This window comes from Podarcis muralis, chromosome 5 (genome assembly GCF_964188315.1).
Source record: "Podarcis muralis chromosome 5, rPodMur119.hap1.1, whole genome shotgun sequence".
Classification (NCBI taxonomy): domain Eukaryota; kingdom Metazoa; phylum Chordata; class Lepidosauria; order Squamata; family Lacertidae; genus Podarcis; species Podarcis muralis.
Window position 1 is genome coordinate 22,071,145 of NC_135659.1, and position 15,904 is coordinate 22,087,048.

At 41.7% G+C, this 15,904-nt stretch overlaps 1 protein-coding gene and 1 long non-coding RNA gene across 5 annotated transcripts in view; one reads left to right on the top strand and one right to left on the bottom strand.

Annotated features, from left to right (window-relative positions):
* The window catches only part of NR5A2 (nuclear receptor subfamily 5 group A member 2), a 118,929-nt gene that overhangs the window by 31,821 nt on the left and 71,204 nt on the right, over positions 1–15,904 (top strand). The gene's annotated exons all lie outside the window — the stretch shown is intronic.
* Positions 7,773–15,904, bottom strand: part of LOC114598668 (uncharacterized) — a 123,590-nt gene continuing 115,458 nt past the window's right edge. Inside the window, exon 5 of the long non-coding RNA XR_003707106.2 lies at positions 7,773–7,899. This is a non-coding gene — a long non-coding RNA (uncharacterized LOC114598668). The remainder of the gene's footprint in view (positions 7,900–15,904) is intronic.

Here is a 15,904-nt window from a genome sequence, read left to right on the forward strand (position 1 = left end):
CCTTGGCTGATCTCATGAGTTCACATTTATCTTGCAGTCGTTGCTGCTTATTGCCGATATGTAGTATGTTGCTGATTTTCTTGCTGATTTGACAGCATTCCTGCTCCTGAGAGCTGTTCTGCACAGATGCAGAATTATTATTATTATTATTATTATTATTATTATTATTATTATTATTGACTTTATATACCGCTCTATACCAGCAAGTCTCAGGGTGGTTCACAGGATAAAATCAGAATATAAAACCACAAAGTACATAATAAAAATAAAAAACAACCCAATAACCACCTCCAACACATTTTAAAGGGGCATGGGATGTTTTTTTGTTTGGTGACACATTTAGTATTTTATTTATTTCCAAAGTAGATGAAAAACTATTAAGACATTTTGTTGTTGTTTAGTCATGTCTGACTCTTCGTGACCCCATGGACCAGAGCACGCCAGGCACTCCTGTCTTCCACTGCCTCCCACAGTCTGGTCAAACTCATGTTTGTAGCTTTGAGAATGCTGTCCAGCCATCTTGTCCTCTGTCGTCCCCTTCTCCTTGTGCCCTCCATGTTTCCCAACATCAGGGTCTTTTCCAGGGAGTCTTCTCTTCTCATGAGGTGGCCAAAGTTATTGGAGCCTCAGCTTCACGATCTGTCCTTCCAGTGAGCACTCAGGGCTGATTTCCTTATTAAGACGTTGATGTCTTTTAGTTTAGATTTGCATATATAGTGCAAATATAAACTAAAAGACATCAAAGTCTTAATAGACAGGTAAAAATAACCAGAAGGACTGAAATCGTGCGCAAGAGGCTGGGAAGCTAGAAAGGGCTCTCCTGGCACCAAAGGGAGAAGAAGGCATCAGGGAGAGCATTTCATAATTGGGGTGCCACTGCTGAGAAGGCCCTCTCAGACAGCAGGCAACTGCAGAAGGCCCTTTAGTATCTTAAAGCACATATGTTTTCACATATGAAACAGGCAGTTCTTCAAGAACTCTAGTCTAACCTGGATGTTGCCAGAGCATGGGTAACTGAGGCAAAGCTATCTCTGTCCAGGTAGAATCACATTGTTCTGGAGTGCACATAAAAAATGTCCCCCCCCCCCAAATGTTCCTTGCTTGCATGTAGTAAATTAGCATGCCAAGGAAGATGCCTCTCTCTTTGCCCTCTGATATACGAGTTTACTCTGCATAAAGAGGTTTGTTTATTTTCTTACTCACTCAAGGCCCATGATCCTTCCGCTTACAACTTTAGCTGATTCAATCTAGAGTAATTCCACCTCAGTCTGCACGTTCTGCATCACGTGTAGGCCAGCCATTAACCTTTGCTCTTTCAGTTCCAACCCCTCTCTTTATAGTCTCTATATACAGGCTTTTTCTGTTTCCCCTTATTTTCCACAGTTTTGCTTACCATCACAAAATGAGGAAGCTCATCCGTGGGCAACTCGTTTGCATGAAGGGATTCTTCTGCGCTTTGCTCTTGAGATAGTAAAGTCACAGGGATTCATTTCTGCCACTTCACACCATGCTGTCCGTTCCTGAATATGCAGCTGCCACTGGGGGAAATGTTGTTCCTTCAACCTATACAATACGGTGGTTATCGATAAGGCCTCTGTGGTTATGGGAAGGAAATTGAGCGTCCCTCTGGAATTGCTGTCGTAGAATTGCCCCTTGTTTAGAAAAGGCTTTTCCCATACTGCACCAAGACTGCTCATTCTGTTACTGCTACCAGATGGGAGGCCAATGAGAAAATGAAGCAACAGCATGGAGGGCTGCACATTTTAGAAGCGTTCCTAAGGCAGTGCTGCAGCCAAGCTGGCCTTGGACTTAATCAGTCCTAAAATGGTTGATTGCCTGTGAATCCTGTGTGTACTGCTTAGAGTACTTATGGGGAAGAAAACTCTATAAGTGAATATAAGGGACATATGTAACAAATATTTACAGAGTTGTTGTTTAGTCGTTTAGTCGTGTCCGACTCTTCATGACCCCATGGACCAGAGCACACCAGGCACTCCTGTCTTCTACTGCCTCCCGTAGTTTGGTCAAAGTCAAGTATAGATGTCTTATTCAGGATGCCAGCCAGTCAGATATGCCCTTTTTACATTACTCCATTCCGTCCCCCTTTTTCTCATGCTACCTCCTCCAGCAAACACTAAACATTCCACACAAAGTGATTATGCTCAGTCCTCAATGGGCTATTTGTGTGTGCATTGGGAGGTGCCCTTTTAAAAAAAACCTAGTGGTGGTTTGTTTGTTTTTTGCACTTTTGCAAACCTTTGGATTTTTCCAAGCTGTTAGAAATGGCATTCATGGTGCCATTTCCACTCCATAAGAACACACACTCAGAGAATGTGTTCACTGCTAGTTTGGTCTCAAAAGTTTTATTGGGGGAATTCCCATGATTTCAGCAAACCTTAAACACACATGGCTCTGTGAATGTTTAACTTGCATATTTTCATGAGTGTGCAGATGTTTGATGTGTTGTGCCCAAGTCTGTTTTGCTCGGGAACTCATAGCGTGCAATTTATTTAGTGCAAACAATGAAAGAATCGCCATCAAGTTGTAGCATGCACTCTGGTCATCGTTTTATCTCATGCTATATGCCAGAGGATTTGAGAAAGATATAACAAATTTTGGATGAGAAACCAGAAAAATGTTCTTCTGGGCACTTATAGCCCTCCTTCATTTCAAAGAGACTTGTGCAGGAAAACGTACTGCAGGATTGCACCCTTATTTCTTGCCTCTCCCTACCGTGACCACATTGTGGTTGAAAAGTGAGTTATACATACCATAAATAAAGTAATAAAATATTACTGGGCATTGAAACACTTAGCAATGTGGATGTGTGGTGTTAGTTAGTTTAGAGCTGCTCCTTAAACAGAACCTCCATGTCTAGGGGGAATCTATTCCTGACTAACAGATGTAGGGGACTAGAGAGTGTGACTTTTTCCTTTCCACACCACCCTTGTAAGCTTTCAAAGGAGCATTTGGCTGGACACTGTTGGATAACGAATGCTGGTCTCAACAGAGCTTTCATAAAATCACAGCATTTTAGCTGGAAGGGACCTTAGAGCTCATCTAGTTCAACCCCTTGCTCAAATGATCTGATCTACAGAACTCTTTGTTATTATTTGTGCCTAAAAGCACACCGCTTTATTATGTGGAAGACATGGTCTTTCAAAGGTTATAAAAAAATTCCTTCCAGTAGCACCTTAAAGACCAACTAAGTTAGTTCTTGGTATGAGCTTTCGTGTGCATGCACACTTCTTCAGATACACAGATACCAAGAACTAACTTAGTTGGTCTTTAAGGTGCTACTGGAAGGAATTTTTTTGTTTTGACTATGGCAGACCAACACGGCTACCTATCTGTAACTAAAGGTTATAAAGGAATTCATAAAAGAACATGAATGCCATGTGTATATTGTACTGAAGCAAAATTAGGAGTCCCTGAGCTAAAGGTGTCTTGCTGAAGAATGCCACCTGGCTCCAAAAAAAGGGGAGCAATTGTAATGTGTTATATAATGCTTTTGGAGCACTGAAAGCAATCTGTGTACATCAGTCCCAGAGCAAGCATGGCCAGTGGCCACGGATGATAGGAGCTCTAATTCAGCAACATCTGGAGAGCCAAAAGTTCTGACATACATAATAATTGCATTGAAATTATTAAACAGGCCCTGATGCCTGTTTCTTATGCATACAAGAGTTGACAAAATAACAGAATGTTGGGAAGTGGCTAATAATTGAAGTCTCATTGCTTTTGGTGGGTCCACTCTAAGTATGACTAAGTATGGGGAGTGGGTGGCGCTGTGGTCTAAACCACTGATCCTCTTGTGCTTGCTGATCAGAAGGTCAGTGGTTTGAATCCGCATGATGGGGTGAGCTCCCGTTGCTCTGTCCCAGCTTCTGCCAACCTAGCAGTTCGAAAGCATACCAGTGCAAGTAGATAAATAGGTACCGCTGTGGTGGGAAGTTAAACAGCGTTACCATGCGCTCAGGTTTCGGTCACGGTGTTCGTTGTGCCAGAAGTGGTTTAGTCATGCTGACCACATGACCTGGAAAGCTGTCTGTGGACAAACGCTGGCTCCCTCAGCCTGAAGCAAGATGAGCGCCGCAACCCCATAGTCGCCTTTGACTGGACTTAACCTTCCAGGGGTTCTTTACCTTTACCTTTTAATCCTAACCCCATTTATCACAGTGTAAGCCCCACTGAACTTGGGAGGACTTACTACTTAGAATTGCACTGTAAGTCTGGATCCAATCCACATATATAGAGTTGTTGTCATGAATGTATTCATTTATACAATTCTGTTTGTTTATGTGGTGCCAGGTGAAAGATTTGTCCAGGCCTTTTAGGACTTTAAAATGGTTTTGCTTTGAATGCTGGGTTTTTACAGCCTGCTGTGATCTGTTTGTACATGGTTTTATTGCATTTTTCTGTTTTGTGTGGAAGATGCTCTGGAAGCCGTAGCTGAAGAGCAGCTAACGAATGTTTGAAATAAACAGTGAAGCCTGTGTACATAGCACCTTACAGCGTAAGTAAAAAATGTGCTTATCTTGATTTCTTGTATTAAGTGGCTAGGAGCTTCTAATTCAATTTTGGCTATAAAACAAAAGCAGATGGGGAATAGGTACTTCTGTAGCAAATTTAATCATTTTACATCCACCTTCCTTCCATCATAGAACTCAAGGCAGTGTACCCACAGCTGCCAGGCAATCCACAGTCCTCTCAGAAAATGGGATGTAGGAGCACAGAAAGCTTTCTTGTGCCAAGTAAGGCCATTGGTCCATCTAGCTGAAACTGGGACCTTCTGCCTGCAAAATAGATGCTCTGTCACTGAGGCCAAATCAGTGCCACCAAGAGATGCTTTCTGGCACCAAGTTGTCAACCTACCAGGGTGAAGGGGAAGCGGAGGAATTTCTCCCACCTCTTGGCAGAATATTATGTGCGACTAACTTAGCAAGTGGTTAGAAGTACAATCCAGTATGTTGCCTCCAGAAGCAGCCCTAGACACTCAGGTGTCTTGAGGCAACATCCATAGTGGCATTCTATGATGCTAAATGTATCTTACTATCCAAAATAATCAGCATTTTGTTGCCCTTTAATGGTATCCCATGGACGCGGGTGGCGCTGTGGGTTAAACCACAGAACCTAGGACTTGCCGATCAGAAGGTTGGCGGTTCGAATCCCCACGACGGGGTGAGCTCCCATTGCTCGGTCCCTGCTCCTGCCAACCTAGCAGTTCGAAAGCAGGTCAGAGTGCAAGTAGATAAATAGGTACCGCTCCAGCGGAAAGGTAAACGGCGTTTCCGTGCGCTGCTCTGGTTCGCCAGAAGCGGCTTTGTCATGCTGGCCACATGACCTGGAAGCTCCCTCGGCCAATAAAGCAAGATGAGCGCCACAACTGGACCTAATGGTCAGGGGTCCCTTTACCTAATGGTATCCCAAAATCTGCTGCATGGGGTAGTCTGTTTCATCCTGCTGAACAGTTACCACTGTGGTGGGTGGTCATCTGTAATCACCTCACATTCCTTGTCACAACATGGTTCTGGTGTCATTATTGCTAGGACCACATTTCCCCCCCTTTTATTGCCACAGTGTAATAAACACTAGGATTGTACCATTAAGACAGCAAAGCTATTACCCATGGTGGCTGCTATTGTAACCCAGTAGCATCCAGAGGTGATGGTCAGAGACAGACATACAGATTTCCCGATCCCAGAATAACAAAAACAGAATAATGTAGCATTTGTGTCAAGGAAACGACAGGTTGAGTAGGTAAATTTAGTAGGAAAAAATGTTTGGCCAGATGGACAGACACGCTTTTAGCAAAACTTTTATTTACTTCAGTGTGTTTTCAATGTTGCTCCTAGCAACTGGAAAGAAACTAAAAGCTTTCTTCATTGACATGAAGGCAGCAATCCTATGCTTCTGTGTCAAGGAGCAAGTCCGGCTGAAGACAGTGAGGCTTACTTCAAAATAAACACACAGAGAGTCAAACTACCTAGGAGAGAAGTGATGTGCTTCCAACTAAATCTGGCTTGCTCATTTGGTGAAGGAAAAGTTTCTTTGAAAATGTGTTACTAAATAAAAATCTTGGATGGAGTACATTTAATGATTAAAAAAAAGAGAGACCCAACTAGGGTAACAATAAACACAGGAAATATACATGAATAAAGTGTTCTGAAAAGTCAAGCCACAAGTCTTTAACGACTATAAATACCACCTAAGCTGGGTCACTATTATTAGCAAAGGTTGAACAAAAGAAGAGGTCCAGAAATAGATACGGTGGCCTGAGTAAGGGATGGTATGAAATGTCTTGTTTAACCTTACGCAGATATTGTTGCCATAGCATAGGAAATGGTTTTTGCTGGCTCATGTATTCTATGGGGATGAAGGATGTTTCCATGTTGTCTGTTTGCCAAGGAAATTCCTTAACAGGCCTGTTTGCTAAACAGAGGAAATATCAGCCTACTGGGGTGTCGCTGGATGCGATGGGAACATCTATCTTCATTCTGTTGCTGGCTGTGATCAGTTTAGGCTGCAGGCTTGTACAGGCAACTCTATATTTATAGTGACAGAGAGCATTTATGTTGCACATCTGAGTGTTCAAAGTCAGTGGTGTAAAATAGAGAAAAATCTTTGCCAAGTATTGTCGCTTTTGGTCCTGTGCGCCTCGTCGTTGTCCCATTCAGCACCATTTGCTGCCATCCTTCTTCTGTAAAGAAACAGATGTGATGTAAACATCCCCTCTATTTCTGATGTCCAGGCTATGAGTGCCATAGAATCACAGAACCACAGAGTTGGAAGGGACCACAAGGGTCATTTAGTCCAGCCACCTGCAAGTAGTTTATATAGCCAAAAAGGCTATATAAACTACACTCAAGAGGAAGGTATTGGTGGCCAAAGGGGTCTCCCTCCTGCAAGGTTTGCGGAAATACAAAAGATCTGGGGCGGGGTGGGGAGGGGCAGGGAGCCTAAGGGAGAAAGGACTCCTAAAAACAGTTCAGTGAGATTTGAGCATGCTCATTGCTAGGGAATGCTGATTGACTGTTGGCGCAAAAGAAGGAAAACTGCGGAGGAGGGGTGGAATGGAGATGCTACAATCATGAACAGCAGCATTCCACACCTAATCATTTAGTTGCAGGCCCCACTTGTAATAAGGCGCTGTGGTTAAACCACAGAGCCTAGGACTTGCCGATCAGAAGGTCGGCGGTTCGAATCCCCGCGACGGGGTGAGCTCCCGTTGCTCGGTCCCTGCTCCTGCCAACCTAGCAGTTCGAAAGCACGTCAAAGTGCAAGTAGATAAATAGGTACCGTTCCGGCGGGAAGGTAAACGGCGTTTCCGTGCGCTGCTGTGGTTCGCCAGAAGCGGCTTAGTCATGCTGGCCACATGACCCGGAAGCTGTACGCCGGCTCCCTCGGCCAAGAAAGCGAGATGAGCGCCGCAACCCCAGAGTCGGTCACGACTGGACCTAATGGTCAGGGGTCCCTTTACCTTTACCTTTATATATATGCCAAATTCCTTTCCCTCCTTCCTGACCAATTGAAGCCCCTCCCTCCCCACACACTTAGAAGGAACAGATTTTCTAACAGTTTTTGTCACTGACAGCCTAATACAAAATGATGTTTATGCTGCATAAGTTTGTATCCAAGCTAGTTATGTATTTGAAGGGCACGCTGGAGAAGGATGTGTTTTTTCTTTTCTATTAGCACACATTTACCCATCGGAATATTGTTTCAGACATAAACCTAGCTTCCAATCTATTAAAAAAAAAGAAGATACGGACCATCCCAGCAGGGTGATAAAGTCTTCCTGTGTTCCAATAATAAAGCCTGTCCATTCTGTACCAGCAGTTTCCAGTTCCTTTGTGGCTGGACAGCTTGGGAAGACGAACTCACTCCTAAGTAGCCAACCTGCAGTATCAGTGAGGGAGTCGGAAACAGATGTTCACCAGGCTATACAATTTGTTGTCACTGTCAATATTACGTGGCACTTTTCCCAACGGAAATTGTTTGTGGATGGAAAAGAATGCAGCGGTGGAGGCACGAGGGGGGGATCATGTCAAAAAAGGGCTTGTATTTCTTCTGCTAGGTGTAAAGCTCTTTTTAAGGGAAAATGATTACATGGGAACAGACCTTAATATGCTGTGCACAGGTAGCTTAGATTTCATTAAAATTTAGCATCTGTTTTGCCAAATTTGCCAGTATGTTTGCGTATGACTTTCTCTGTTCTCAGAAGTATTGTGAAATATCAGAATATAGCCAGAGTTAAATGTCTTTCAATCTGAATTATTCTAGTTGAAGAGATTTTGAGCATGAGGATAAATCAACTGAATTTTTTTTAAAAAATGATTTAACTGTAGCAATGTCATGTCCAGTATTTTCATAACATAAAGTTTGTGTTGTTTTTTAAAAAACAAATTCCATTTAAATGTTTGGCCAGAACAAAATAGCCAATCTTATTCTAGGTATCATGAGTGGTATTAAAGATATGCATACACTTTGCTAAAATGCTTTTAGAGGTTTTTTAAAAAAATCTTTTTCCAGAAACTCCCCAATATATTTAGCGTTGGAACAGGTGCAGAAAACCACCTAGAAAGCTGACTATACCATTTTAATATTAATAAGTATTTTAAAAAAGATTCATAATATGATCCATTATAAAAGTTCTAGATATAATTCTCATGCAATAATATAATTCTTCTGTAATTTCCCATTATCAAATCATTATGCTTATACATGTTAGTTCAACAAAAGTGTTTGGACATTAAGCATTGTGTTTAATTTGACTAAAAAAAAATCACCTTAAATCAAATACTTTTAGTCTAATTCAGTTGCCAATCAGATTTTAAAACAAGATTGTATGTAACTGACCCTGTTTGTTCCCATGAATATAATATCTGTTTGGCTCTTCAACATAATTATGTCTCAGAAATAAACATGAAGCTTAAAGAAGATTTAGGGATAATTACAAAGTTGTAGTCTGAGTAAAATCATTGTTAAGCCACAAAACCAATAGTTGGATCTATTCCTTTTTTTAAAAAAGGCATTTGTATTTCAGTAATATTTATTTTATGGTTTTAAGGTATCATCAGCCACATAATTAACATTACTTTTTAGCAATGTTTAGTATAGGATGCTTGAAATGCTTTTGTCAAAACACAGAAGAAATTGATCTTCAATATATAAGATTTTTTTTAACTGCCACATCATTCCTTTTCAAGGGTTCATTGGTTTTCCAGAAACCTTTATAACATTAGACATCATCTCAAGGCATATTGTTAACAGTAAACGGTAGTTTCATTAAACGATTTCCTTTAGACAGCCAGTTTCCCCGCTTCACTTTGTTTTCATTTGTGGTAAGAACAGAATAAATAAATACAGTACCTAGACATTGGCAAAATAACTCTGAAAGAGCATGTGAAGGTAATCTGGTAAAGATATAACGCCGGCTTCCCTCAAACCACCATTTGCAAATCAGGTTCCAGCTTTGGGAAATATATACAATCTCTTCCTCCTTTCTCCACAGCAAATTTCTGCATCTTACCTGTTCAGCATTAACCAGTATGCAGTTGTACATAGTTAAAGCTAAGAAAGTTTTCTCATGACTATAGTCTGAAAATGTACTTCAAACCATAGCTTCAAATTCTGATTTACAAATGAACCATGGTTAATGTTGGTGTGCAAGTAACTCTAAACCTTGGTTATTGTTGACAAGGGAAGAATTTTCTTTAGGGATGGCATAGAAGAATTCATCTCTAAGGCTGACTCCTAATTTGCAAACCATGGGGAGCTGATGTTACATCTGTACTAAATCTGTACAGTTTTTTCAAACTACAGATGCAATCCAGTGAGACTTAATTTGGTTTGAACTGTCTTGCAACCCGTTCCTAAATATTTGTCATTGAGTATCTGCCAGAGACACTCATGTCATATCAATACAACACTGGTGTATTATTGTCACGATTCCAGAGTCAGCACTGAGTGGCTCAGTATGATTGTTGTCACACTCAGAACTGCTCTGGGGCAACATTAAGCACTATATTTTAGAATGGGCTAATCGGATTTCAAGTTGGAACCAAACTCAGGTTAGCTGTCACTTTATACATTTGATTGTGGGCAAGGATTTATTGGACCAGCCAAATAGACAGGAGGAAAACCTCACCTCCCGTCTCACTTCCTGGTCCTTACCTGCCTACGTGTTGTTGCGCGTAGGAAGCAGCTCTCTTGCTTTGCTCTGATTTTACAATGCTATTTTCACAGCAGTGAAATTGCAGTGTGATTCCAATCATGTCTGCTCAGAATTAAGTCCCAGTGAATTCAGTAGGACTTGCTTTCAGTGGAAAGGGCAACCACTTTCCACACACTCATTTTTCGCTCCAAAGAATCACAGAATGGTAGAGTTGGAAGGGACTATAAGGGTAATCTAGTCCAGCTCACTGCAATGCAGGGATCGTTTGCCTAACATGGGGCTCAAGCCCTCAATCTTGAGATTAAGAGTCTCATGCTCTACTAGCTTGAGCTATCCTGAGTTCAGAGAAGGGGAGATGATTACTTCACAGCCAATCAGAGTGGGAGAAGGGAGGAGCCCTGCAGATTTTTGGAACAGCTCTGCAAAGGCAGCAGCTCACACATTTTGATTTGTAACTTGATTTCTGGAAGGGTTAGTGACTTGCATTCATTCATTCATTTAAAAAAAGCAAGCTCAGACTCTGCAATCACATCATTCATTCATTCATTCATTCATTTAAAAGAAGCTGGGGGAGGAGTGTTACTGTTTTCCCAATGACATTTTCCTGATGTAAACATTCCCCTTCTCCATCTCACCCCACCCCAGAAGAGGGGCAGCCCTACCTTTATGCTGAATGAAGCAGTTGCTTCAAGGGGGCAAGTTGGGTGTCATGTAGAGTGCAGCAAATTGTTAGTTATTTCATTTATTGGGTCTGGATTTTTTTGTCAGGAAGGGGAAGAAGCATTTGTGGGATTAGGTGCCAAAATAACTTTGCACGCCTTGGACATTATGTGCCTCAGTGGGAGAGGGGTACCCTTTGTTGCACTGCCTCAGGTGGAACAATGTATTGGTCTTGGCCCTGCCTGGAAGCTGCTATTTGCAGTATTCAGGAAAATATATGGGTACACATACAGCTTCCCTAGCAGGGATAATTTACTCTGAAATAACAACACAGGAAGAAAGAGTCAAATTCTGTTCCCAATGCTATGGTTCTAAGGGAATCAGGGGAGGGGTGGGTGGGTGTATACACATCTATTGATGGGGGGCAAGAATATGAGATCTAATCATGGATGTCTAACATCTCATCTAGTTTGACCCTCACTGTAATGTTCACAGGTGTCTCAGAATAAAGTTGAACAGTTACATTCAGGAATCGTGCTTCATCATCATTCACTGGATTGTAAAGGCAGATAATAATTTATGAAAAGGGGAAAAATTAAATATCCATACCAGACAAGCCATTAAGTCACTGCAGGAGTGAGGGCGGATTGTAATAGGCCTTGTTCTTTCATCTGCACCCAGCAGAGAAATCCTGAATGCACAAAACAGCTGGGACATGTCATGTGTACAACTTGAGCTGATGAATTGAAATAATAAATTCATTCTAATTAAGGTTTGGTTCTTTCCAATTGACTATTTCCTGTAGTTGAAAGCCACAGCTTTATAGGCTATGCGTTTTCAAATCAGGATTGTAGTGTATATTACATTTTTTTATTGTACAAATATAATTGTCAGCAAATTTGTTTCTCAGTGTCTACTGCCCTGTGTTCTTTGGGAAAATGATAGCTTTAAATTATTGTAAATTAGAGCTTCTTCCTATCCATTGCAGTTATTTTCCGTTTTCAGAGTGGGGATGACATAACAAAATAACACTCTGAATTGCATTTCTACACCAATTTACTCTTTATTATATTAGTTCTCCATATTAAAGCAGTTATTGCATCAGTTTTGGAGGGAAATTCTGCCCTACTCTGCAAACATGTAGTTTTGAAATGGAAGGTAGAAGCAAACAAAGTTTGTTTAGGCAAACATTTTATATTTCCTTAAAAATAGGGTATGGGCAAACTCTGTCCATCATAAGTGTTTTAATTATTTAGGATGAGTGCCTGAAAAATGAACAGTCCATGAAAATTATGAATATAACACTGAACACAGTTCTAGTTCACAGCTTAATTGCATAAATACCGCATTTTTCCATCTATAAGACAACCCCTATTTTGGGGGGACTCAGATTTAAGAAAATGGGGGGAGATATATCTGTGTATAAGACGCCCCCCCCCCAATTTTTGACATTATTTTTTAGGGGGGGAACCTAGTCTTATACACCGAAAAATACGGTAGTCTTTTTTAAACACACACAAACACGCATCAAAATTTGCCCATTGCTGATTTTGAGATTTCATGCAATCCAACTCTACTTATTTACCAGGGACAATCCTTGTTATTTTGATACCTGACTGGAAAATCACTCTTCCAGTTTGGTTGGCATTCTGCTTTTGGGGCAGATGTTAGTCATGTATTTCCAAAATGTTGCTAGTGTGCACTGAAATGCTGTAGAATACTTTGCCATATTTCAGCCCCTCCTCCAGGGACCCAGAAGTAAAATTTCTAAATGATGGGAAGAGGTACATTTTGACACATGTTGACTCTAGTGCACATTCATGGAATCGGTGATGAGAAGCTCATGCTCCTCCAGATGTTGTCGCACTCGTTCCTATCAGCCCCAGGTAGCACAGTCAACGCTCTGGTATTATGGGAGCTGTATTCCAACAACATTTGGAGGACCACCCCTGATGTAAATGCATGCCCACATGGACCTAAGGTCCCATCCCCATATATTAAATGTTGCTGTTGTTGGTGATGAACTATTGCCCTTATTAGTTGCTTTTAACAAGAAGTAACCCAAAGTGAGTTATGAAAAATAGGACATATATTAAAACCAGCGTAAAAGCTAAAAACACACTTGTATTGATATAAAAGCAGAACTAACACTTCCCACTCACCGAAGGAGGCCACAGATAATTTAAGGCCCCTAGGCTGGGTGGAAAAGAAACATTTCTGCCTTGCCTTGACAGTGATGTTACCAACCTGGGAGAGCATTCCATAAGTGAGGAGCCACTACTGAGAAGGCCCATTCTCACATTGCTGAACTTGCATGAGTTGGCAGCTGTTATTATACAAAGGCAATGTACAGCAGATGAATAAGAGCCAGTGTCTAACACAGTTGCATGTGGGTGGGTGCCTCAGGCCAGTGTGGTGTAGTGGGTAAGAGCGGTGGACTCGTAATCTGGTGAACCGGGTTTGCTTCCCTGCTCCTCCACCTACAGCTGCTGGGTGATCTTGGGCCAGTCACACTTCTCTGAAGTCTCTCAGCCCCACTCACCTCACAGAGTGTTTGTTGTAGGGGAGGAAGGGAAAGTAGATTGTTAGCCGCTTTGAGATTCCTTCAGGGGAGTGAAAGGCGGGATATCAAATCCAAACTCTTCTTGGTGAGGCTCAGTGTAAGAATAGGAGTATGTTAACAAAGTAGACAAGATTTTCACCTGTGAGATGTTTCTAGATAAAAGATTGAAATGGGAGTGGGGGGAGTTTAAACTATTTGTACTATTGTTCCTCTTTGTACATAAGATAAAAAAGGTTACAACGAAGTTGCCCCTTCCCCGTTTAAGTGTAAAATATTATACGTTGAGAAACAGACTTCCTAGCTGTATTGATTGAGCGGGTGGGAGGCTTTAGAAAAGGGGAAATTTTCAGTTCTTCTCTAATATCGCTTTGTAACCCCTCAAGTTAGCCACAGAGCCCTGAGTCTCCTCTTTTGATCTCTGGCGATATTTTTCTCTGTTATGTCATAGAGGTCACCTGGCTCATGTGTGACAAACTGCCTGCATAAGTCACAGTGCCAGTGGCAGAGATTTGTAACCATGTCCCTGGTCCATTGCCTTTGAATTATTTCGCAGGCCCTCTGCTTTACATTTGCACTCTGTCGGAAGATGAACAAGGGAAGGGAGTAAAATCAAGGGCAGGGTCTCATCCTGAAGGACAAGGGGAAACAGGTGGAAGGTTAATGGCCCTGGAGCGTATCCACAAGCCTCTCAGGCTTGATATATGGGCCTCGGGCCTAAAACAGGCATTGGCTTTCAAAGATATATTATTTCATTTGAGGAGAGACATTCTGGAGATCCTGCATTTGTCTGCTGATAGATGATCCTCTGTCCACAATTGGTTATGGCGTGTGAGTTTTCCTTGGGCCTGCTCCCGTACATAAAATTTTTGCTGAGCTCTCCAACCTTTCACATGCCTTTAAGAATGGGACGCGTGCGGGTCTTCTGGCAGGCTGCAGGCTGGATTTTTGCTGCTGCTATTTTAGTCATTTCTTTTGAACCGCTAAGGCAAGTTTGGGAGGAGGGAGAGAGGGATGAAAGGCACTTCTGTTCATTCATACATAACTTGATAAGGGGCGGCCTTGCAAAAGGAAAACAGAAACAATGTTAGGAATCAATTGTGTGTGTGTGTGTGTGTGTGTGTGTGTGTGTGTGTGTGTGTTCAAGGGGGTAAAGGAATCTTAATAAAAGGCTTTATAGTGACCATAGCCTACATAACGATGCACATAGCAAAGTAACATTTTGGAGTTGTTAAGAACAAGAGAACCTCCTACAGATTTGACAAATACTATCACTGTTGTATGGGATTTTATTGTTACTCTTACTTTGATATTTGGCTGTTCAGAACAGAATAAAAAGAATCCTGATACACAAACTGGTTAACAGAAAATGCCCTTCCCCCCCCCCTTTTTTTTTGAGCTCACTGAAACTTAAATCCTGTATGTGTACATTTGAAAATAAATCTCACTGGTTTCAGTGGAACTCAGTTCTTTGTTTTTATCTGTGCTTTATCTGATGCAAACCCGCAGTAATTTTATTTGCCACTGTGGCAGCATTTAAATATGCCTCCCTGCAACGCCCTCTTTCATTTCCCCCCTTCTAATTCTACTCCCCAATGGACAGATATTTAATATTTCTACATTTTTGTTGGTCTAAATAAGTAAATAATAGTGCGCAGTACCAGCACCTTTTTTTCTAGAAGAAAAGCTCTGGTTAGCACCATTGAGAGGAGTGGGGATCACTTAACAAGGAACTGTGATTCAAGCGCTCATACCTGAACACAATTGAGAATACAAGTGCAAATCATTTGCACCTTGTTTTATCCATTTCTATCATCCCCTGAACAGGATTTTCCCAGGGCTACTTTTGAGACTGGGATGTAAAATGAAGCATGAACATTTGCACAGCCTCCAGGCACTGAACACACATCCTTTCAATAATTCTTACAGTAACCTCTCTTAGATGGGAAGAGGGCATATAGCTCAGTGGCAAAGCACATGCTTCACATGCAGAAAGACCCAGATTCAACTTTAAAACGTGCAGTTCAAGAGATCTTAAGTCGGTAGGCCAGGAAAGACCCGTCTCTGAAACCCTCATGGCCAATATGAAATCATATTTGGCTGGATGGACCCAATGGTGTGGTTGTATGTTTCTTGGCAATCCATTCATTTCTGAGCTGGGCCAGAACCAGGAGCTTCCACTCATAAGTTACTATGGAACTATTTTTACAGGCTAGCTGGATTGCCACATCTTCATAAGATGCTCCTTTATCACACAGTGTCCTCCTTCCTGGGCCAGTATTCCATCTGCAGGAACAAAAAAATACAAGAAGAGACTTGGGTTCAGCACTAGAGGAAATGTGCATATCAGAGGAATTCCACAATGAAATGCAATACCAAGGCTAATTGAGGGATCTCCTATGGTTTTCAAAAGGTGGTGCATTAGATGATCTGCTACTCTCCTTCCAACAGCATAGCCAATGTAGGCCCATTAATCCAAGGTGTGATGTTGGCATAGGGACCTTGAT